Consider the following 25,089-nt stretch of genomic DNA (forward strand, 5'->3'; position numbering starts at 1 on the left):
AATTGCTCGGCAATATTTTCATTTTTTACGAGTCAGATGAAAAGAGCTTAAAGGAGCCTCATTTTTTGAGGAACGAGTGATAAAATTCGGGTAGCAGCTGATTCCAGGTAAGGTTTGGAATTTTCCAATCACGACAGTGTCATAAGGATGGCTAACTGTATCATTTTTCGCAGCTATTCCTCAAAAGGGTAAACAATCAAATGGGGGTGAATGATTAGCCAATATAGAGTGGAGGTGATGATGAGAACACAACCAAGGCTTCAAAGGCTGATGATAAGGCATTCACGATGGTTATTTACCGGAAGTTGGTTCATTTTTTAATGAGCTTAAACTCTGGGGGAAACATTTGCTCATTGCTTATGTTTATTTTTTAATGAGCTTGAATTCTACGTTAAAACTGCTCGATCCAGTCGTATAATAAGGATGTCTCATCTAAGATGCCATTTGTGTGGAGCTTGCACCTTACAAAGCTTTGCTCCACATCCTTTCTTTATGCAAGTTAGGAGACGCCCAATCCTACGAGTTTAAAGGGTTAGAGGACCTATAAATTTAAAAAATAAATGGTCGCTCTTCGCTCGCACGCCAAAAGGTTTGCATGCCCCCAGGTATAGCGAAAAATTTCCAGGTTACCAAACATTGTTCTAACCGTGCTGTGGATAAAACACTTCTTCGGCGATGTCTACCGAAATAAACAAAGGTGAGTGGCGCAGATGCCTCCACCCACATAACTTTGATGAGGGAATCTTATTCCAGTCTAATCCCATTTTCCTAAACAGACGGGTGTGTCAAACTAGTCATATATCCTCCACAGAAATTTACTCTATACCTAAGGTTTTCTTGTCAAAACAGGCCAGGGTGCATGCCCCCTGGGTTTTAGTCATACCCTCCGAATCACTTGCATTCATCAGGTGGATGGACAGGGAATTGATGAGACATTCCTTGCATGAAAAGACCATTCAGGGATGGTACTTGACTACTAGCTATGTGTGAGTCGGGAAATGACAGCTAGTCTAAGAGCTTGACCACTCTGCCTTCGTGCGAAAAACACATTACTCTAAAGAGTGAGGAGATAATGGCTCCCATGCTATAAATATAGTCACGTCCAAGGAGTGGATTATAATCCAAGGGTCCTCGGACTACCATTACATTTATGTGAACGGTTTTCCTTCTCAACGTTATGGGTACATTGTGAAGGATCCCTAATGGTCGACTGGTTCCTTTGTCAAAGCCTGTCAGATTTCTCATCTCAGGCAGAAGCGATGGCGAACCAAGTGCTTCCCAAGCTATTGAGGAAAGGATACTCACAGATGCCCCTTCATCTATGATGGTACCGGCCATGACCATTTTGTATGCTTGTACAATAATTCGAAATGGTACACTAGTCGATAAATGGGGTTTGCCTAGCAGATTCCAGTCGAAGGAAACAACTAGGTTGCTTGGAGGTGGGACCGAATAGATGGCCAGGTATGACTCTGATGAACTTCCTTCCTGTGGTAAAGGAATGGGTAGATTGTCCCTATGTTCATCGGAGCCTGTGTTTATGAAGAGAATTTGAACAATGTCGTTCTTATTTTCCTCGGTGATTGTATCATCTAAAGATGGATCTTCTGAAGGCAATACCGGGCTAACTACCATCTTGACCTTTTGACTTTCGTCTAGTATGGATTCAGAGGGTTCATCTTCGACGATAGATGTTTCGGCTGACCACAATGGCGTGTCAGCCGGATTTTCAACCAGTGATGGATTTGGCAAGAGTTTCTTATATCCTGGTGGAAGCCGTACTGGTGAAATCGGACAGTCGTCCAAAACTCTTTTAGCCTCGTCTAGGAAGGGACAACAGTGGACGGTGTGATCGCCTTCACACAGTTTACAAGGAAATCTACGGTTCCTTTTTTGTCCAGAGACTTCACTTTCACTAGTTGACGGTGTATTCTCAACATGATCATCAGAGGTTGATGACACCGGGTTGTGCAAACGAGGAGACCAGTCCCTTAAGATCCTAGGGATGCAAGGAAAATCTCGATGATAGTGGTCTCCATTGAAAATGACACATGGAAATTTAGGCCTGGTTGGTGCAGTGTGTGGATTTTCACTAGATGATGTCTGGTTGCCCCTTTTCACCTTTGGCTCCTTCTTCTTCTTTTCTTTCTTCTTCTTCTCCTTCTTCTTCTCAGTTACTTGATTTTTGGCTTTACTAGCTTCATCAAGCGAAGAGGAACGAGGAGAGGAAGAATTGGACGAAGTAGAAGGTTGGGGGGTAACTCTGGTATCATTTAGTTGCTGACTTGACTGTTCAGGAGTTATGGTATTCTGAACGACAGAAGTTGAGAAAAGCCATACGGGCAAGCCGATCATCAATCCAGGAAGTGACAATGTGGCCATATGGGGTGCGCCAACATCTCCCCAAGAGGAGAGAGGACTAGGGTTTCCTCTGAGAGGAACCCCTTGGTTGGTGGAATCCATTTCCTCAACTCAAGATCAACGTAGGAAAGGTGATATTTATTCCTTTTAAAATAAATTTTAGACGCTTTGACACAACTCTTTTTTTCAATTTTTAAGAGTCGAGAAAAAACAAAAGATGACTCTAGTTGCCTTCGATTTTTAATGAGCCTGAAGTAACAAGTGCTCAGATGGACCTTTTCCTTTAAGGAGTCTGAAAAGGAATGAAAGATATTTCTCTGGAAATCTAGACAGAGGGATTACCAAACCAATCGCAAAACTGCAGAATACTTTTTACGGTACGGCAGTCAATCTTCCCGAATGTTGTGTTCAGTGCATTGCGATCGATAGGGCGGCAGACACGGCTTCCTATGGATAAAGGATAAAGCCTATTGTGGTCTCCCAATATATACTCGACGGTACGTGGGAGCACAAGTCCGTATTGGCACTTATCATGTCAAAGTGGAGGAATCACCCAACCAACAATGAAAGCAACAGTTACCATGTTTTACGACACCTGAACATGTCTCTAGCCTAGACTTCTAAATGTTGTGCGTTAGGTTCCAAAGCGTTTTTAGATTCATTGAATTTATTTTATAGTTGATCTTGCTTAAGAAATTTTCCTTTTAGGTTCACCGCGTGATGTAGATGTACAATTCCTAAAATGCAGTCTAAGATGATAAACAATCATTTAATCTTCTTTTAGCAATGAAAATCCTAGCTACTAAGGAAAGAGGGATGATTTTCTTTCAGCATAGAGCATAGAGCACACACTATATGCACTGTCCTAAATCAAACCGACAAGCAGTCTAAATGCAAATGCACATGCATGTATTGTTTTTCAGCTTTCTTAGTGTATGTGATGATAAGAAAGCTAAGTGCAAATCTGAATTATTTCCAAAGCGACAATACTCAACAAATTTCTTTTCAAAATGAAGTGAAAGTAAGAGAGACACTTTGAGATTTTGAAATGAAAAAATTCTTTTCGACACTTTAAAAACTACTAATTCAAATCATATGCAATAGTAACTTGTATAATCGACTACCAAGAGCAAGGGGGTTGTCTTCTATGGCTGAAAGCGACATCTACGACACTTCCAGATCAAAGAACGACCGCTCGATTATGCTATTTTTTTGCAAAAGAGAACCGAAAATTATGCAAAATATATAAAAACACTTACAGTTCTTTGCACTATGGAGGCGGAAAGATGTAAAGGAAGGGGGTTTTTATAGAGATACACTGACCATAGAAAGCTAAACTCCAAAATAGGATTGAAAACAGTGAGTGAAAAACCAAAGCCTTAAGGTAGAGTTAACCTTATCTGACCAGCGCACCTGTTGCATAGGGATCTCTGCTTTCAGTGCACCTACTGCACTCGAGAAGTGCAATGCAAGCAGACTGCCTTTAAGGCAGGGTGCGATGGTACCAGTACAAGACTTTGAATGAGTTTTTACTCACAATTTGCAATCCAGTTCGGGGATTTAAGCCAAGAAAGCAATGTTCAGTATATGTAAATCACAAAGGTGGATCTAAGGAGGTTACTAGAGCTACCACTCAGGGAAATTAGTCTATTTGTAGATCGATTGTTTAATTCATAAACAAAACCCGGAGATTGACTGAAGCAGCATTGATCTACTTTGCATTCGTAAAACAAATGCAGTTCGAAGGCTAGCTAGCTTGGCTTCAGGCTCCGTCTGTAAGTTTATAAAAGAAACAAATATAGGCTAACAAACAATCTAGTCGCTCCCCAATAGAGTCGCCATTTTGTTACCAGGAATAGTGTCTATGCAGAACTGCTAATCCCACTAAGGGTGGTAGCAACCTTAGAAACAAACAGAGTAAAGCTATTTTTGTATTCCTTTATGAAAAATAGATAAGAGAAGAATGAAGACACAAACCTCAATCTTGCGCTTGGTTCCTCACTTGATTCCTCTCCCTTCTGATAGATCCTCGCCGCTTGCTTCCTTGTCAGCCCAGCTTCAAAGAGCACCTGTGGAATCAAAGCAGCACAATACTATCCAAGAACAGAGATCTACTAGCATAAACAATATAAGATCATATGTATATTGACCACACACAAACATATATCATAAAATATGCAAGGATATTGAGGAAAACTTGAATAACTTTATTGATATCAAGAAAAGAGCAGGGGAGGATTACAACCAATTGTTTCGACCCAGCGTCATCCTCTCAGCAAGAAGCCCTTCTTCACCTCATGAAAAGCTTAGATCACCCAACACTATGATGTTTGCAGCAAGAAACCAACAGCACTTCCTTACAAGATACAAAATTCCAGCCTCTGGATCTCTTCGAAAGGGATCCATATATAGATGTTTGAAAGAGGGGTGAATCAGCTTATGGGGTTTGATTAGTGTCCTCTCTCTGATAGTTCTTTATTCCACTTCGAGAAAGATGATCTCTTACTCATCCCTGGGCAAATTCAGGGAGGCAAGTGTCACAGGAGAAGTTTCTGGAAGATTCCATGATTTTCCACCTCGCACACTACCTCTGCCATTTGTCCATTCTCACCCATCGCACCCCATAGAAGGGTGTTTCAACATGCATCACGCCCTCTAAGTGTATTTAGGTGGGATGCAGTGCACTTTGTCCATGGAGCAGGTGAGATGGTCCAGTTTTGACCAGTTCTGAGTAGTTTTTCATGGAGAACTTCTAGGAGAGGATGTGATCAGCTGACCTTGTTCTTTTAGGGGTTGGAACAACACTTTTAGGGACTTAGGAGCCCTTGGTTTATGGACATTTAGGATTGGGGTTGCAGTTCCCAAAAATGTCTATAATACCTACGATAGTGGAGCTTCCAGTATGTCAATATTTCTGAGAATACACCTTCAGGCAAAGAGAATTTTCCATTCGAAACAAAAATCAGTAAGGGAGCCATTCTAGCTTACCTGGAAAACCATTAGAGGCTCAAGCCCTATATGGGTGGGGTTGAAACCCTTTGAAGGGCTTTCCAAAGGCACGGCCTCGACCATTTCCCAAACCTACAGAAGATAGCCAGAAATAGAGGAATTAGAATAGCAAAACCTATAACATTTTCTGAGTTATCAGTAAGAGAAATATTTAGATGCAAATTTCCTCGCCTGGGTATCAGTGGAAAGACTTCCGAACATGAGCACGAACCCCTTGAGTAGTACTTAGGATGATCTAGCAACATCAAGCGACATGCTTTCAGAACAAACTAATCACCATGGATAGAGAGTAGAGCTTAGCGTGAAAGAGGAAAGGGAAAATTGATTCTCGGACCCGGTCCCGAAAGATGGTAAAACAAACCAGATTACCTAGAGTTGTTGGATCAGGTTCTGGCGATCTCCTCCATAGATGTGGCGATGGATCCCGAGGACCACTCATAGCTCTACAGTGCACATTAAAAAATCTTGACAGGTAGTGTAAATGCCAACCAAAACCAAGGTGCGTTGAGCTCGAGAGCAGTCCTAGAGTCCGAGCTGGAGGGATGGGTCATTAATTTCAAAATAGATAAGGGATTGTCCTCCACAATATGGATTATGGATTTCATAGCAGACCTTTAAATGATGATTGAACTTTTCAACTTGTGGTTGCAAATGATGTTGTAATAACTGGATGGGTGGATGACCCTAGTTTGGTTCACACACAAAAAAAAAATTGATTACATATTAATAGTGGTTAGTGAGTGTAGATACAAGTGGGTAAATCGTATTAAATAATTTTTTGTTGTTGTGTAAATGGGGTTATGACAATTACTCTAAGAAAACTCATTTCATTAAATATGAACTAGTTCAAGGAAAATTATAAACTAAAAAATAATTTTATTTTTTTTCAAATGTGTGAATATTGGTGTTTTAAAGTGCGAAAATGGATTCTAAAAGTGTGTGTATCAATTTATAATCGTGTGAATTTTGAATAAAATTGATTTTGAAAGTGTGATTTTTGATCTCAAAAGGAACAATATCAAATTACTACAATGCATATTTGGAACATGGAAAATTTTAGTGGCTAATCTTGTAGATGGGTTAATTTTTCATCAATTTTCTTTTCTCTAAAAATGATTTGCCTAAATTTTATAGGATAAAATTATTGTATCCCAAAATCTACAAAAGTTTTATAGAGATTATATGAAATTATTAGAAATTTGAATACTTTTGCAAAAATATTTCCAAAATTCTTACAATTTACATATTAGGGATTAGTAAGATTCAACAAAGTTTGTACACTTTAAGATACATCTCCATCCTTAAAATTTTACCTAATTTTGAATTTCTTTACTAATATGTATACCTAAATTAAAGATTCATGTACAACATTTTATGTAGCTTACCTTTGGTACTAACATCAAAAAGAGGTATTGTGTCTAATAAAGTAATAATGGTTGTGGTTATTAAAACATTTTCACAATGTAACCCCATTAGATCCATCTTAACTACATATAGTAGATGCTAGGAGGCATCAAATCTCTTGAGGTGCAAACCTCTTATAAAGTGCAAAACTTCATAAAAGGTTTTCATCTTGGAAGATTTGACCCCTCTTGGGATTTGATAAATCCATGGTTTATATATATATATATATATATATATATATATATATATATATATATATCACCATGGATATTGTTTTAGGATAAATCGCTCTTGCAGAAAAGAGAGTGTTATACAACAAAATGACCTCCTCATCAACTCAGAGGTGAAAGACAGCATGACTGAAGCAAAGACCACAATTGCAAGCCTTGACTCCACACTAACGCTGGTTGCACACTGAAAACCTGCTTTATAAAGCTTGTTACCAAGCCTAAGGGTGCGTTAGTGACCTTGCTAACTCAAGTTGTTAGACCAGGGGTAGCGTTAGTGAAACTAAGGGAAGTTCAGTGGGTCAAACCAACAAATTTGCTCACAAATATCTAGATATTTATCCCTAAATTTGCTCAAGAAAAGCAAGGAAATTCCCAAAAATCAAACTATTTGGGGAAATTCCAATCTGAAAAAGAAGGAAAATGGGAAAGAGCTGGAAAACAAGGCAAGTTCATTGCTTTTGCCCTAATGAACTCTATGAGGAGCTTGGCAACCCTAACTCGATTGCTACATAAGTAGTGAGAGGGTCATTGTGAAAGGGGTCAGAGCATTTGAAAGGATAGCCTACTAAGCTATTGAGCATTGACTCAAATCTGAAGAAGTGAGCTAGAAGAGAGAGAGAGAGAAGCGGAAGGGGCAAAGGAAGATTGATACAATAGATGGTTGCAATCACTCTTCTGTTATTAAAGCACAACTAAAGTTTTGTATTAATAATAGAAGAGTGATTACAACCATCCGTTGTATCAGTCTTCCTTTGCCCCTTCTGCTTCTCTCTCTCTCTATCTTCTAGATCACTTCTTCAGATTTGAGTCAATGCTCAACAGCTTAGTAGGCTATCCTTTCAAATTTTCTTCCCTTTCACAATGACCCTCTCACTGCTTATGTAGCAATCAAGTAAGGGTTGCCAAGATCCTCATAGAGTTTAGTAGGGAAAAAGCAATGAACTTGCCCTGTTTTCCAGCTCTTTCCCATTTGCCTTCTTTTTCAGATTGGAATTTCCCCAAATAGTTTGATTTTTGGGAATTTCCTTGCTTTTCTTGAGCAAATTTAGGGATAAATATCTAGATATTTGTGAGCAAATTCGTTGGTTTTACCCACTGAACTTCCCTTAGTTTCACTAACGCTGCCCCTAGTATAACAACTTGAATTTCCCCAAATAGTTTGATTTTTGGGAATTTCCTTGCTTTTCTTGAGCAAATTTAGGGATAAATATCTAGATATTTGTGAGCAAATTCGTTGGTTTGACCCACTGAACTTCCCTTAGTTTCACTAATGCTGCCCCTAGTCTAACAACTTGAGTTAGCAGGGTCACTAACACACCCTTAGGCTTGGTAACAAGCTTTATAAAGTAGGTTTTCAGTGTGCAACCAGCGTTAGTGTGGAGTCAAGGCTTGCAATTGTGGTCTTTGCTTCAGTCATGCTGTCTTTCACCTCTGAATTGATGAGGAGGTCATTTTTTTGTATAACAGAGAGATCCCCCTAGATGATTTGGATTAGATCATTATGTTTTCATCCATCTCAATTCTTTCAGAGTGGACAAAGTGGAGGAATTAGATAAAAAGACCATTTTTACCAGTGGAACCCTGTTTGGCAAAATAAGGTCTAAAACCTTCTGGTAGTGTTTTTGTTAACTTTCCACTATTCTATGTTGTTACCATTACTTTAGCCCGAATCTTAACTTCAATTAGTAATTAAATCAATATTTCGGTAACAAATAGCAATTGTAGATAGAATAGTAAATGCAATATACAATAGAAGACAATAAAGAGAAATAAGAGACACAAGGATTTGGTCAAAGACCAGGGAAAAACCCACAATAGGGAAAACCTTTCAAATTATTATTCTTATTAGATTGTCATAAAATTTTCTAAAGAGAGAGTACAATGGTCCATTTCACTAATCAAGAGTCAAGGTCAATCCTTTAACTGTTCAACAAAACAAACCACAAAATATCCAAGAAATGAGCCCAATAGACAAATCTCATCAAAGTCAAAGTCTTCAAAAACTGATCGAAGTTTGTGGTCAACAATCAATAGAATTCAAGGTCACAACCACACGTACCTAGTGAACATCAGTGTAGTTGTATCCCTCCAAGTGTAGGAAACACCCTATCAACCGAGCAACTATAGCCGAGTTTTCCTCGATCCAACCTTGTGGCTCCACATTAATATCTTCTTCTCGCATGTGTGAGCTTCGACCCTACAATTTCGGACCTTCACAAACTAATTTCAAACCTATGTGAACCAATCCAAAGAAGAGAGCTCAAGAAGATGCCTGATGATGATGTCCAAATGAGGTTAAATTGTCTTAAATTTATATGCTTCTAAGGTGTGCCCAATTTCTCTTTAAAATCGACCTATTTTTTGTGTATATGTGGGTTTTCACATTAAAAATGCATTTCTCCTTAACCAAAATAAATTCTTCTAAGGGTTAGGAGGCGGCTTCTTGATGAGGAAGGTTATCCAAAGGAGGGAATTTGTCACGGAGCTACAAAATTAACACTCCCTCTTAGTTAGGGAGAAATTATTAGCTGCAACATGTGTCCCATCTCATCTCTACTCATTTCTGCTTATTTCTACTAATCTCTATTTAGCACTCTTGGATCTAAAATAATAAGAATTTGACATCGTAGGGGAGCTAAACCTAACACCCTTTATTAATAAGCAAGATCTACATACCGTAAGGGAAAGAATCACGCTCTATCATATTTACCTAGGACAGTAAGAGAGATTTTCTTACAGTAAGGGCAAGGATCACACTCTCTCCTATTGAAGTGGGACAAGATGTGAGATTTAGTCAAGGTTTACACTCTATCCTATCATCTGGTGACAATAGTCAAGATCAACTTGAGGATTACACTCTCTCCTATTTTCCATTAATCCTCCATTAAGACCCTTAGGATTCAAGTAATAGAACACCTGCATCCAAGACTTGATCGAGATCGACTTACCAAGTCAAGTAAGGATCACACCCTATCTCAAGTCACCTCAACTAATTTGCGACATGGGAAGGTCCAATCCCAACAAGTGCAACCTGTGGGTAGGATTTCGATTAGGGTATACTCTGTTGAAGTGACAATAGTAGAGATCGACTTATCATAGGAGTAAGGATACACACCCTATCCTATTTTCCAAGGTCCCTCAACCCAAGGAGCGCTTACTACTGAATTCTCACCTTGGGAGCTCAACAGGGGAAGAACACACTCATTGTTCTCGATTAGGTGGGACCTTTACCTAAGAGGATCACATCCATCAGTCCAAGCTACTCTTCGAAGACTAAGAACTATTGTTTTAGTAAATCCTTAGTGAGTATTATCCTTTATCTACTCATCAATCGAAATATGATGGAGCCTCATTACTCCTCTTTGCACCATGTCTCGTATATAATGATATGTGATCGCAATATGCCTGGAATTATAATGAAATGAAAGATTCTTTACTAATCTGATCCCACTCTTTGTAATGCTTCCTTCCACATTTACCTACCTTAACTGACATGCTAGGGTAAACATGAGTTGAATGCTACCATGACATGACTTGACCTCCAACTTATAGTTAAGAAAGTGGGGTCTCAAATTGAAACCTTTCTGATTTTCCTTAAGGGCTACATACAACCTAGGAGCTAAACAACCACCCCATATGACTAATCCATGAGTTGGAACTCTCTTTCATAGACATAAACCCACAACCACACCCTTTTCAATACATTAATGTGGTTATGAGGCTATAAACACACTCACAGGCTTTCCTCCATGTGGTTATGGACCAAAAGCTCCAGTTTTGTGACCATGGTTCTAAGATCTAAGCCATTTTTTAGGCTAGTCTCCATACCATTGCCCAAAATTGTTTGTAAATTTTGAGAAGAGTAAATAAGATTCTAACAATGATAATCATTCAAAAATTGAACAAGAATATTGTAGGAATTTACAGGGTAAGTTCCTCAGAAAGAACACCAAAAGGACACCGCTCACAACCAGATCACAGATCAATACACCAGTATTTTTGACGTGGTTAAAACCCTCAAAGAGGGAAACAGTCCACGGCCTGTCCCAACGTGGGTACTACAGGCAATTTATTAATCAAAGAATGAAAATTTACATAAGCTTCTCTCATGCACGGATTACTCGAACAATGACCCTCCATGCGCTTTAAATAGAACTCATGGACCAATCGGGTGTCAAGCCACGGATCAAGTGTTGGTAATACCGAGGAGAGAGTGAACCGTCGGATCACTACATATCGTGACCGTCGGATTGTAAGTTACAAAATGTACAACGGTAAAGAAACACACTTTACCTAACTCTATACCTAACTCTATACTAGACCAAGTTGAACTTAACTATTTCCTATGTGTCGGAATATCCTAACATCCCCCCTTAAGAACAACTTGGGATAGGATTGAAGGATTTACAAATATGACACAATAGGAGAAGGAAGGAGGCACTAGAGCCTATCCCCCCTTAGTGACAACTTCCTGAACTCCAAGCATATATCGAAGTTTAGTGAACTTCGCCTCTGTGAGAGCCTTTGTGAAGATGTCTGCAACCTGATCATCTGTTGAACAATATTGCACTTCAAGAACATGGTCATGAATGAGCTTTCTGATGAAGTGCATGTGTAGTTCAATGTGTTTGCTGCGCTGATGCTGGACTGGATCTTTGCATAGCTGAATGGCACTTTGATTATCACACCAAAGTGTGGTTGGATGCTGCTGCTCAAAGCCAAACTCTGATAGGATCTGACGAAGCCACAAGGCTTCCTTACTAGCTTCCACGGCACCACGATACTCTGCTTCTGCTGACGAAAGAGAAATGGCAGCCTGTTTCTTACAAGCCCATGTAATAGGTCCTGAACCAAGAGTGAAGACATAACCGGCAGTAGACTTACGATCATCAGGGTCACCAGCCCAATCAGAATCAGTGAAACCAACTAACAGAGGAGCTGCTTTGGCACTGTAATGAATCCCAAACTGTACTGTACCTCGAACATAACGAAGTATTCTTTTAGCTGCTTTCCAATGACTTTCACGGGGGTTTTGCATAAAACGAGAAACAAGGCCAACAACAAAGGAAAGATCAGGACGAGTATGGGTTAAATACAAGAGCTTTCCTACAAGTTGACGGTATAAGGTAGCATCAACTTCAGGAGAAGTACAAGAGACTGAAAGTTTGACTCCAGACTGAAAGGGAGAAGGGGCTGGCTTACAGTCTTCCATGTGAAAATGACGAAGAATATCACAAGCATACTTGGACTGGGAAAGGAAAATACCCTCCTTGGATTGCAAGACTTGAAGACCGAGAAAATAGTGTAAGTGTCCTAAGTCTGTCATTTCAAATTTCTTTTTAAGGGTGGACTTCACATGGTTTATAAGGTTGGGATCACTACCAGTAAGAATAAGATCATCAACATAAAGAACAAGGATGATAAGAGAGTTGCCCACTTTCTTGGTGTAGACAGTATTGTCAGAATGACACCTAGAAAAGCCAGATTCTAAAAGAAAGCTATCCATTTTGGCATACCAAGCCCGAGGAGCTTGCTTGAGGCCATAAAGGGATTTCTTAAGTCGACAAACAAGGCTGGAGTCTGTTTGTATGAAGCCAATGGGTTGTTCCATATAGATTTCTTCCTGCAAGTCCCCATGCAAGAAGGCAGATTTAACATCCATCTGATGGACTTCCCATTTTAAAGAGGCAGCAAGGGAAAGAACAAGGCGGATAGAGTTCATTTTGGCAACAGGGGAGAAGGTTTCAATGTAGTCAATGCCTTCAACCTGTGAAAAGCCCTTAGCAACGAGACGAGCTTTATGTTTATCAACTTTCCCATCTGGTCCATACTTGGTTCTGTAAACCCATTTACATCTAACAAGTTTGCGTCCCTTTGGTAGAGGAACAAGATCCCATGTATCATTTGTCATCAATGAATGATATTCTTCATTCATAGCTGCTTCCCAATGTGGATGGCCTGAAGCTTCTGCAAAAGTGTCAGGATCATGATTTACTGGAGCTTGAGCCAGTAACGAAGAGGCTCTTTCAAACTGAGAACGTGTACGTCGCTGATCTGTAGGATCACCGGCAAGATCACCTACTGCATCCCGAGTAGCACAGACCCATCTTGGAAGTTGAGGATCCTGAGAAGGTGGGGGAGGATTATCATCCTCGCTTTCATCATCTGAAGAAGAAATGTTTTCAAAAGTAGAAGAGATAGGAAGAGGTGGCACATCCGCCGGACTAGGCTCGCAGGCCGATTTATTTTCATCAAATTTTACATCTCTTCTAATGATAACATTTTTGGACTTAAATGGAATAAGTCTATAACCTTTAACATCTTCAGAATATCCAACAAAAGTACATTTCTCGCTCTTAGGTTCTAAAGCTTTATGCTTTTCATCTGGAATATGGGCCCATGCTTCACTTCCAAACACACGAAAGTGATTTACATCTGGTTTAATGGAACTCCAAGCTTCTTCTGGAGTGATATTCTCTAGAACCTTAGTAGGAGTGCGATTGATTATATAATTTGCACAATTAATTGCTTCGGCCCAAAAACTAAGACTGAGTCCTTTAGATTGCAGCATACAATTAGCCATTTCCTTTAAAGTGCGATTTTTCCTTTCAGCTACACCATTTTGTTGTGGAGTGTATGGAACAGTATGTTGCATTTGAATTCCATTTTCGGTGCAAAAGTTGATGAATGTGTTTTTAACATATTCTCCACCATTATCAGTTCTTAGCTTAAGAATTTGATGTCCAGATTGTTTTTCAACAAAGGATTTGAAGGCCAAAAATGTGTTAAATACTTCGCTCTTGAGTTTTAAGAAGTATACCCAAGTGCGTCTGGAGAAATCATCAATGAATGTTAAGAAGTACTTGCAGCCAGAGAATGAAGCAACAGGAAGAGGACCACATAAATCACTGTGCACAAGCTGTAAAGGGGCTGAGGCGTGCCAAGAGGCACGTTTGTCAAAACTGTCCCGATGATGTTTTCCGAGTACACATCCAAAACAAACACCATCTCTGCAAGATACCATAGGAAGACCTGTCACCATATTTTCTTTACATAGATGCTGAAGGGAGCGATAGTTTAAGTGACCAAATCGCTCATGCCAAAGTTTGCTCACTTCATCATTATGAGCAACAAATACTGAGGGAAGATTTGATGACCCAAAGTTGTGAAACTTATACAACCTTGTGGAATCATCAGCAAGACCAGTAGCTAGAATCTGTTTAGGATCTTTTAGATCCTTGATTACAACATCATGAGGTGAAAATTCAACAATTTTACCTTCACCTAAATGAGTTATCTGATAGACAGATAGAAGGTTGCAGGATAAGGTTGGAACACATAATACATCATTAAACTGACCATTGTCTAGATGAACAGTTCCAGTCCCTACAACATTAAGAGATCTATCATCACCAACATATATATTTTTGGTGTTACAATCATTTAAAGAAGAAAACATGGCTTGGTTTTTGGCCATGTGATAAGAGGCTCCAGAATCAATGAGCCACTCATGAGAATGAGAAGAAGAAGAAGATACATTTAATGCATAACCAGACTGAGATGATTGACAACGACATGCAGAAAGTGTCATTCCGGAAGTTGAAGTTGAAGTAGGCTCCACATGGATGTTATGTTTCTTCATTGCGGCTTCCAAGGCTTCCATCTTCTTAAAGCATTTAGATTCTAAGTGGCCATCTCGATTACAAAAGTTACAATATCTATCAGTCTTCTTCCATTTGTTTTTATTGGTCTTATCATTTTGCTGAAATGATCTTTCATTTTGAGGCTGAGTTGGTTTAGGACCATTCTTTTGAGGATATGACTTCTTAGGATTCTTTGAATTTGGTTGCTGCTGGGCGGCTAACGCTTTCGTGGAAGAGTTTCCAAGATTAAGAAGACCAAGGTGTAAGAGTTTTTCTTGTTCTCTTATTAAGGAATCACAAAAGGAGTCAAAGGAAGGGGCCTTGTAGTCTTTTCCTTGACAAATGAAAGCTTCCCTTGTAGAATGGAAAGTGGAAACAAATACAGAGTAGGCTGGTCCCAACTTAGTAAGGATGGAATAAATAAGGTTACCATCTTCTTTCTTAACTTTAACACCTTCCAAGAGATATCTAAGGGTTTTGAATTTGGACAAGAAATATTCAATGCAAGAAAAATTATTAGGATCCAAAGTAAGCAACTCATTTTCAAGTTGATGGGCTCTAATTTCATTTTTAATCCCAAAAACTTTAGCGAGTTTTTCTAATGCTTCATGAGGAGTTTCAAGTTCTGCAATGTGGAATCTAAGATCAGGAGAAATAGACATCCCTATCAAACCACGTGCTTGATCTTGTCTATTTTCCCATTTTGCAGCCTTGTCTTCATCTTTTGGTTTCTTCTCTTGGTGTGTGGCTATTCTGAAGAGACCTTTACTTCTAAGTAAATCTTCCATGTAGGCTACCCATTGGAAGTAGTTAGTGCTGTCAAGAATGACTTGGCATGGACTTTCCATTTAAAAAAAAAAAACTGAAGCTGAAGATGCTGAAAGTAAGTGTTCCAATGGATAGATCTCGAAAAAATAGGCAGTTTTAAAAAAAACGGCTCTGAAAAAGGCTTCCGGATGAAGAAGTTATGGCTTTTTAAAAAAAATTGTTGACGTTGCCGGCAAAGTGCGCGAATGTGCGGGAATGAAAAAATCCGCCCCCACAAAATGGAGACTTGAACCCAAGACCTCTACTCTCTTAAAATAGCTTTGAACCAATTGATCTATACAAAAAATTTGAGAGAGAGAGAGAGAGAGAGAGAGAGAGAGAGAGAGAGAGAGAGAGAGAGAGAGAGAGAGAGAGAGAGAGAGAGAGAGAGAGAGAGAGAGAGAGAGAGAGAGAGAGAGAGAGAGAGAGAGAGAGAGAGAGAGAGAGAGAGAGAGAGAGAGAGAGAGAGAGGGGCCTTGGTTTGCGTGCTTGCTCTTTTTCCCTACAAAACACAAAACCCAACACGAATATGCACAGAAAAACGAACCTTGCGGCTCGAAGTTAGCTTTAGCCAAAAAAATAGAAATTAAAAAAAAAAAAATCTCAAAGTTAGCTTTAGCCGAAAAACTAAATATTTTTCTCAATGTTTCTGATTTTCCGAGATCACACTAAGGTGCAGGGAAAAGAGCATACGCATGAGAAAAATCCTTCCTTTCTGTTTCTGATTTGCCCAGATCGCACAGAGTCGCAGGGCAAAGAGCATACGCAAAAATGAAAGGTATAGATCCGGTTAAAAAAAAACTAAATAAACCGAAACCGAAATAAGCAGAGAGAAAATAACAGTAAACTGCAAATAAACACTGTATACCTCCCGATCTGAAAAATGACGCAGCTAGGGCTACCGGAAACCTTTTCGCGTGAAACGAAAGGGGTTCCTCACTGGAACAGATGCTCCGAACGCAACAGAGCAGTCCTCTCGGCCCGAAAGCAGTCAGAAACAGCAGATCTAGGAAACGACAGTCGTAAGCAGTTCTACCGGCTTCAGATTTGGATCACCAACGGACGCGGCCCTCAAATAGCTCTGATACCATGTAGGAATTTACAGGGTAAGTTCCTCAGAAAGAACACCAAAAGGACACCGCTCGCAACCAGATCACAGATCAATACACCAGTATTTTTGACGTGGTTAAAACCCTCAAAGAGGGAAACAGTCCACGGCCTGTCCCAACGTGGGTACTACAGGCAATTTATTAATCAAAGAATGAAAATTTACATAAGCTTCTCTCATGCACGGATTACTCGAACAATGACGCTCCATGCGCTTTAAATAGAACTCATGGACCAATCGGGTGTCAAGCCACGAATCAAGTGTCGGTAATACCGAGGAGAGAGTGAACCGTCGGATCACTACATATCGTGACCGTCGGATTGTAAGTTACAAAATGTACAACGGTAAAGAAACACACTTTACCTAACTCTATACTAGACCAAGTTGAACTTAACTATTTCCTATGTGTCGGAATATCCTAACAAATATGACCTAACTATGCCAAACCATGACATACATTTCATCAAACATATGACAAATATGAGAGCTATAGGTCATGAATGCATATATGATCTTAAGCATATAAAATTCATCTAAGAATCACCAAGAAGTTATAATTCCTTCTCATAATAGCTTCAATAACACTTGTTATCCCATGCATTGTTCAACCATTCATTAACATATTAAATTGTGGACAAGAGCCATAGCTAAAAATAACATAGAACCATGTTTGTAACCAACATATAACTAGATTAGGGACCATGAAAAATCTTCCATATAGTCAACATAATAACAAGTACTTGTTCTCATTAATCACATTATGAAAATAGGTCGTAATTACATATGATTAATCCAACCAAGTGAGGGACTACTACATACCACCTGACCATATATTAGGCTGAACCAAATATTTCTTTTAGCCAATCACCCATGTTCCATATTCTAATCATGAAATGTGGGTTCTCATGGGATAAACCAAGACATAAACAACCAAGGTCTATGGATGTTAAACCACTTCCACCGTCAAATTACCGTGATCTCACCTAAACTGGTCCCAACATGATAAAACCAAACCAATCTTAGATTCCTCTGAATTCCTTCACCATCCCTCGAGGAATTTTCCTATCTCCACCCAATTGTTAAGGGATTCCATGAGAAAACCATCTCCACCCAAAACCCTTGGGAATTTTCCTGAGACCACCTCACCCAGATCCAAAACCTTCTAACAATCCAAAGATTAATCAATAACGAATCTCATCACACCATGGTTATCCAAGAAATGACAAGGTAAGGCTGAAACCACTTTAAAACTAGGAAAAACCCATGTCAGTTACAACAAACGAACCAAATAAACAAATGCATGTACCATGAGTTCATATGTCAACTAGGAAATTACACATGTAAGATGTTACCTACAAAATATTCCTGTTGCAGTCATTGATCCAACCTTCTCCATGCTTTCCCTTTGCTTCCTTTTCTTGTCATTTACTTTCCTTTCTTATTCTTTGCTTTCATTTGCTTTCTTGATTTCTCCTCTTAGAGCTCTCTCTCCCTCTCTCTCGCAATTGATCCCAAATAAAAAATAACCAAATTTTTTGTATTTATATATTTAAAATGTAAATTCTTGTAATTCAACAATGAAAAATACCATCCTCGCAGACATTTTCATTCAATTTAAACATGCTTAAATATTGATGAAAAAAGTTTACTTCCATGTTATATTTGTTTTTATAGATTGATAAGTTTACTTCCATATTATACTTATTTATATATTTTTATTAAAATCTACATTATATTTAGTATGACTTTATACAATATTTTAGTTTCATTTTCCTAAATATTTAATTTTATATAGTAATTCAATTTTGTATAGGCATTGTTATCATTTTTTTTATTCAATTTTTGTTGTGTAGATTGTTTCTATTTTTTTTAACAAAAAATTCTTTTAATTTAGGTCAAAGTTTAATAGGACATTTTGTCTTCATCATATATTATTTTGGTGAGGCAGATCACATTAAAAACAAAACTTTTTTTCCAATGTTAATCTTACAATATTATTTGAATTAATTTATCTTTTCATAAATGTTAATTATAGTTTTTTAGTTTTTTTTATCAATAAGACATTCTAGAAGTCAATCATTTTATATTAAAATTTTGTTGTGTAGATTGTTTCTATTTCTTTTTAACAAAAAGTTCCTTTGAAATTTTGTTGTGTAGATTGTTTCTATTCTTTTTAACAAAAAGTTCCTTTGATTTAGGTCAAAGTTTAATAGGACATTTTGTCTTCAACATATATTATTTATTTTGGTGAGGTAGATCACATAAAAGACAAATTTTTTTTTCCAATGTTAATCTTACAATATTATTTGAATTAATTTATCTTTTCATAAATGTTAATTATATTTTTTTAGCTTTTTTTTATCAATGAGACATTCTAGAATTCAATCATTTTAGCTTGTAATAAAAGGTATTAGGAATATTGTATTAGAATTTATACATTTATTATTTCACATATATTTGTATTAATTTTTTCTATTCATTTATGATTTGCAATTAATTTTTTTATACATGTGAAAATCCAATTAATGAAGGAAATTGTCCATTTATATATGTCAAAATTATCTAGTTTGATTTCCAAAATTGATTCCATACTTATGCATATCATTTTGTGAACTATCGATTTAGAGATTTTTGTGATTTATATTTTTCAATAATTTTGAATATACAAGATACTTTTATATGTTTTTAAATGATCGATGTGGATATTCAAATCCACAAATGTTTTTTTATTATGGTGTAGGTCAAGTGTCCTTCCGAGGGCCTATTCTTGTGAGTGGAACTCCCAAAATGAGATGAGGCCCAACAAATATCAAAAGGTCAATTTTGTCTTATAGAACATTGAGTTGAGTTTTGTTTATTTTATAGTAGTTTTTGGTTAAGCTTAAAGTTTTTAGATAATTATAATACCTTGGAATATATATATATATATATATATATATATATATATATATATATATATATATATATTGTTATATGATGTGTTTTTGTTATATGGTGCATGATCGGAACCAACCTTGATGCCGCCCCATCACCCCACCTTCCGACCCTCCAAGAACCTTACTTATTTTTTTCAGACTTCAGGACAACACATTCCTTCTTCAAGCCAGGAGATCCACCTTCTGTTCCTGAGGCCCCAAGCCTGCATCATATAACAATATTTTGTATTGACTAAACAGTTGATGATTGTCCATCAATTTATATATATATATATATATATATATATATATATATATATATATATATATAAGTTTGTTTCAACTTTGTTATAATAAAAAAGCATATAGATTAAGGAAATTAAATTATATGTGGATTTTATAGTTTAAGGAAATACTGTTGGTTATAAATGTTAGAAGATAAATGAGGAAACATATCCATCTCACTCCCATTTTGTGAGTCATGGAATTCTACGTCTATATTTATCCTCACAATATAATATATGTAAATAGGTAAGACTTGAGTTTAATTATAATGAAGTTCATTATTTCATCTCATATGGCAATTCAAAGATATTTGTAATACAAGATACATGCAACAAAAATGTAACTGATATATATTAATGATAATGTTTATAAACTAATGTGTACACAAGGAAACTCTTGCAGCAATATCTCTCAAATCTTCAAGAGAGACTCCCGAGGTTTCGATTCAAGGTCTGAGCCATGAACCCTCACGCGTCTGCACTCGCTCTGCAACCCGATGTCGTGGGACGAGAATCAAAGAGCAAAAGCAACGGCGGAGCTGCATCCAAGTTCTTTGTAGAGGGATATATCTCTCGAGCAATTCAGCGATCTGTTGATGTCTCTGAATCACTGAGAAGGAAGCGCGGAAAAGGGAAGGAAGAGCGCGAAGCAGAATACTGTGAAGTGAAGAGAGGTTGTGGGGTTCTTCAAGCCGGCAAACTGAACCACTTGACAATGTACGAACTCAGATCTATCACGCCTGAGACAATCGCCCCCCCTGCGAGTGGCTGATTGCCGATACAAAACCCGAGTTTGAAAACGTTGCCTCTGCATGGATTTTGTATGGACCCGGGCAGATCCTTTCTACTATGGAAAGGAATTTTCTCTTCAGATCCGCACTCAATCTGACAGATCAGGCATACAGCAGACTGGAAGGCCCATCCCAAGACCAGATTGGGAGGCATGCAAGCACCAAGCCATCCCTATGCCCAATTGAAAAGGAAAAAATGGAGAGCACGAGTGAAAGTTCTTTCGACCCAGGGTTTTATCTGGAACCTCTCTCGGATACGGAGTTGAATGGCCCAGATCAGACAAGAATCAAGCCACCCCAGAGTGCCAGGTCGGGGTTTCAAATCTTTGTTAAGACGCCAAAAGGAACCATAATCGTGATCTGGACTTATGCCAGCGACATGGTTTCATATCTGAAGAACAATATCGCCGATCAAACTGGCTACCCAGCTGAGGAACAACACCTGTTAAATGAGGGTAGATCATTGTAGGAATGCAGAACCATGCAAGAATACAACATCAAGCCAGGATCCACAATCTTTCTTAATATGAGATTACGAGGAGGAGCCGAAAACGCTGGAACTAGCTCGCAAAGCAAAGGGTTGTTTAAGGAAGCAGTGAAGGGCAAAGGAAAAACCACCACAACTGTCACTGAACCTCCAGGGAAGTACATTGTAGATCAAATGTCGGAGAGCCCATCCATCTCCATCGACATACCAGAGGTAAAAAACATTTATTCAGATCTACAAAAAAATGCAGTTATTTGTAGATTTAATGGATTTTGGCCTAGAACTGATGCACTGTATCAATGGATCTACTCGGTTTGGACAAAAAAGTGCCAAATCTACCTATACCCGAAAGGGTTCTTTATAGTATGTTTTGATTCAGAGGAAGAAAAGGAAACAGTTCTCAACCAAGGGCCATGGTTTTGGGGTAGTGCTGGACTGTTTATTACCCCTTGGTTTCCTAAATTTGATGCTAACACCATGGTGGTTTCAAGGATGCCAGTATGGGTTAGGATGCATAATCTTCCATTGCATTTTTGGCACTCAAAGGTCCTAATAGCAATTGGAAATACCCTGGGGAGAATATTAAAGATAGATGGAGAGAGATACATAAAAGGAATATTTACTTTTGCCAGAATATGTGTCGAGGTAGATCTCAGCCGAGGACTACCTGAGAGCATCATCCTGAATTTCAATAATACACAGTGGAAACAATCTTTGGACTATGAGAATACAACATTCAGATGCCGGGGTTGTCAACAAACAGGTTATCTGTACAATGCATGTCCAAGCCACAACACGAGCAAGCAACAACAAAGGAAGTCGAAAGGATGGCAGAATATAGGCGTCGCACTTAAGAAGGCGTCTACAACAAAAAAAGAATAACAAAATACAGAAAAGGATAAAAATCAGGAAAATAAGGACAAGGAGATTAATGTGGAAAAGGAACAAAAGCTTGAGCTGGAAATAAGTGGTAATAAACGAAGTCACAGCCCTGAAGGATCAGATTCAGATAAGGAGAAACCAATGATTACGACAGAAAACCAGTTAGCCATTATTGACTCCACCCCCAACATGGATGGTTGGCGAAAAGTGGATAAGAAGAAGGGTAGGAAGACTTAGGCTTCCTTTAGGCTTCTTTCCGGAAATTTGGAGCAACTCTTTCTCTTTCTGATTTTTAGGCAGTAATGTACATTGCAGGCTGTATGATCTTCTTTCACACAGCCAAATTGAATGCTTAATGCATATGCTTGTAACTTTTTATTTTTTTAATAAAAAGTTCGATTTTTTTCCTTGGAAAAAAAAAGGAAACTCTTGTAGCAACATCACCATCATTAAATAGATCAAATTATATTTACCATGATAAATTTACTTCTATAAAATTGTAAAATTTTTGTGGCAAGGGAAATAGAAACATTAAGAAATTAAAAGATAACCTTAAATATTGTAAAATTAAAGGAACAATAAATAATGATATTATTACTCTAAGAAAAACTATTTCATTAAATATGGACTAGTTCAAGAAAAATTATAAGCTATTTTTTTTTTAATATGTGAATATGGGTGTTTTAAGGTGGAAAATTGGATTCTAAAAGTGCTCTTATCAATTTATAATAATGTGAATTTTAAATAATTTTGATTTTGAAACTGTAATTTTTTATCCCAAAAGCGTCAATATCAAATTACTACAATGCATATTTGAAACATGGAAAAGTTTAGGGGCTAATTTGGAAGATGGGTTGATTTTCCATGGTTTTTAAAGAAAAAATATTCATCAATTTTCTTTTTTCTAAAAATGATTTGCCTAAATTTTATAGGATAAAATTATTGTATCTCAAAATCTACAAAATTTTTATAGAGATTATATGAAATTATTAGAAATTTGAATACTTTTACAAAAATATTGCGAAAATTCTTACAATTTACATATTAGGGATTAGTAAGATTCAACAAAATTTCTACACTTTAAGATACATCTCCATCCTTCAAATTTTACCTAATTTTCAATTCAATATTTGAATTTATTTTCTAATATGTATACCTAAATTAAAGATTAAATTAAACAATTTTATGTAGCTTACTGTTGGTAGGCTTAACTGCTTCATTTTTAACCCTTTTTCCCTTCAAAACCATAGCCTTAGACCTCTGTTTTAACCTTGCAAACCTCCCTATTCTTGCACTAGTCCAAGAATCATGTCTTTTCCTGCACTAGATTTATATTTCATGTTTAAGGTTATGAATGTGCTTAATTAATCATTTTCATAGATTTTATACCTTTAAATATTTGCAACTGATATTTGTCTTCCTAAAAGTATTTGATAGGCAATGTATTGATCATCTTGTTAGCATGGTTGTGTGCAGGTAGGATTCCTGCACCGCTGGTGAATCTTTAACTGTTGTGACAGCTCACCACGCTGGCAAATCTTTAACTGTTGTGATATCTCACCACTCCATGTGGACACTGTGTCCTAGAATGATCAACTCTAGTTGGGCTTAGAGCAGAGAGGAAGGTGATCTAGGTCCGGGTGTGACAAAGGACCCTTCCAAGACCTTTTACTTTCGTGATGTGTTAAATTGCATTTTTAAAGGAACATAAATGAATACATCTATATGCTGTAAAGAAGAGGAACATGTCAATCATCAGCAACATAAAAACATAAGACGTTGATAACAGAGTTTGTCTAGGAGGGACTACGTCTACCGGCCCCAGTGTCAAGATGGTGTAGGCTGCTGCATTAAGTGTTGTCAATAGTGGTGATGTACATAGACATGACATCAATATCATACAGGAAAAAAATGCCCTCATGCAGGAGTGTCTCTAAGAGATGTTCTGCTACAGGAACTCTCAATCAAAAGACTCCTATTAGTATGAAATAAAACTCATGCATGATGAGCATCCCGCCAACATGGCATAAAAGGGATCTCAATGCAAAAACATGCATGACGACAACAAGAGTATCCCAGCAACATACAACAAAGGGATCTCAAAACATAACATGATGAATCATGACAACAAGTACATCACATAGATGATTCTGCATCACATCAAGCAAGGAATCATGAAAACATGTAAGAAACAAGATCCTGCATCAACATCAATCAAGGATCTATGTAGCATAATGCATAAAGAAGAAGTACATGAACACATCATATACCTTGTAACCCAGGGGCCATCTGAAGAAGCGGATGTCAAATTGCTGAAGTTGTTCGGACCATCGATCGCATGAAAATGACTGCTCGCACATGAATGTGGACATCTGCACTGGCACTTAGAAAAGTGGTTGAAGAATAGAATAAGAGAATGAGAAATCTGAATGCACCATCAAATTTGGGGCGTTGAATAGTGCCAAATCAACTGTCCAAAACCTGAATTCTGAGAAGTTGAGAATATGGGGCTCAAGGAATCTTTTAGATTCCCCCTAGATTCCTCAAAGATTCTGCTCCATGGGTGGACTGGAAATCTGCAACTCCAAAGGTGAATTTGAATTCGCCATTGCGATCCCTGCGGAAAACCATGAAAAATCACTGTAAACTTGACTATATTCCGACATGGAGAAAAATTACCTCCTCATGGAAATTGTAAGGATCATGGTCCCGCTCCCTGTTTTTGCAGCGATCATGGTTCCACGTCCATACTGAAAAATGGCCGAAAAATGCAAAAATCTAATGCAGAAACGGACAGCACCATTGCATTCATGGCAATGAGAGGTGTTGAATCCATATAAACTTTGTCAAATTCTGATAAAGTGAAATTTCAACCCTCCTACAAAATTCATGGTTACACCTGCATTAAAAGATAATTAAAAATTATTGCCTCAAAATGCGTGCCCACTCCTGGTTCCTCCATCTGCCTCCGTGCACTGAAGAAATGTGGGTTTATATTAATTTTACAGCGGATAACCCAATGTTGGTGGTTGGTGTAATGGTAAAAAATAGGTTTGGTTGAGGAGGGGTTGGGTGGTCAAACCCCACCCCTCCATATTAATACACGATTGTTTATAAAAATGGCACATTTATTTTTTTGGTGGGGATTGGGTCCACATTGGGAAACCC

This window comes from Pinus tabuliformis, chromosome 6 (genome assembly GCF_031772625.1).
Source record: "Pinus tabuliformis cultivar Carrire ecotype Pingquan chromosome 6, CPIR1, whole genome shotgun sequence".
NCBI lineage: Eukaryota > Viridiplantae > Streptophyta > Pinopsida > Pinales > Pinaceae > Pinus > Pinus tabuliformis.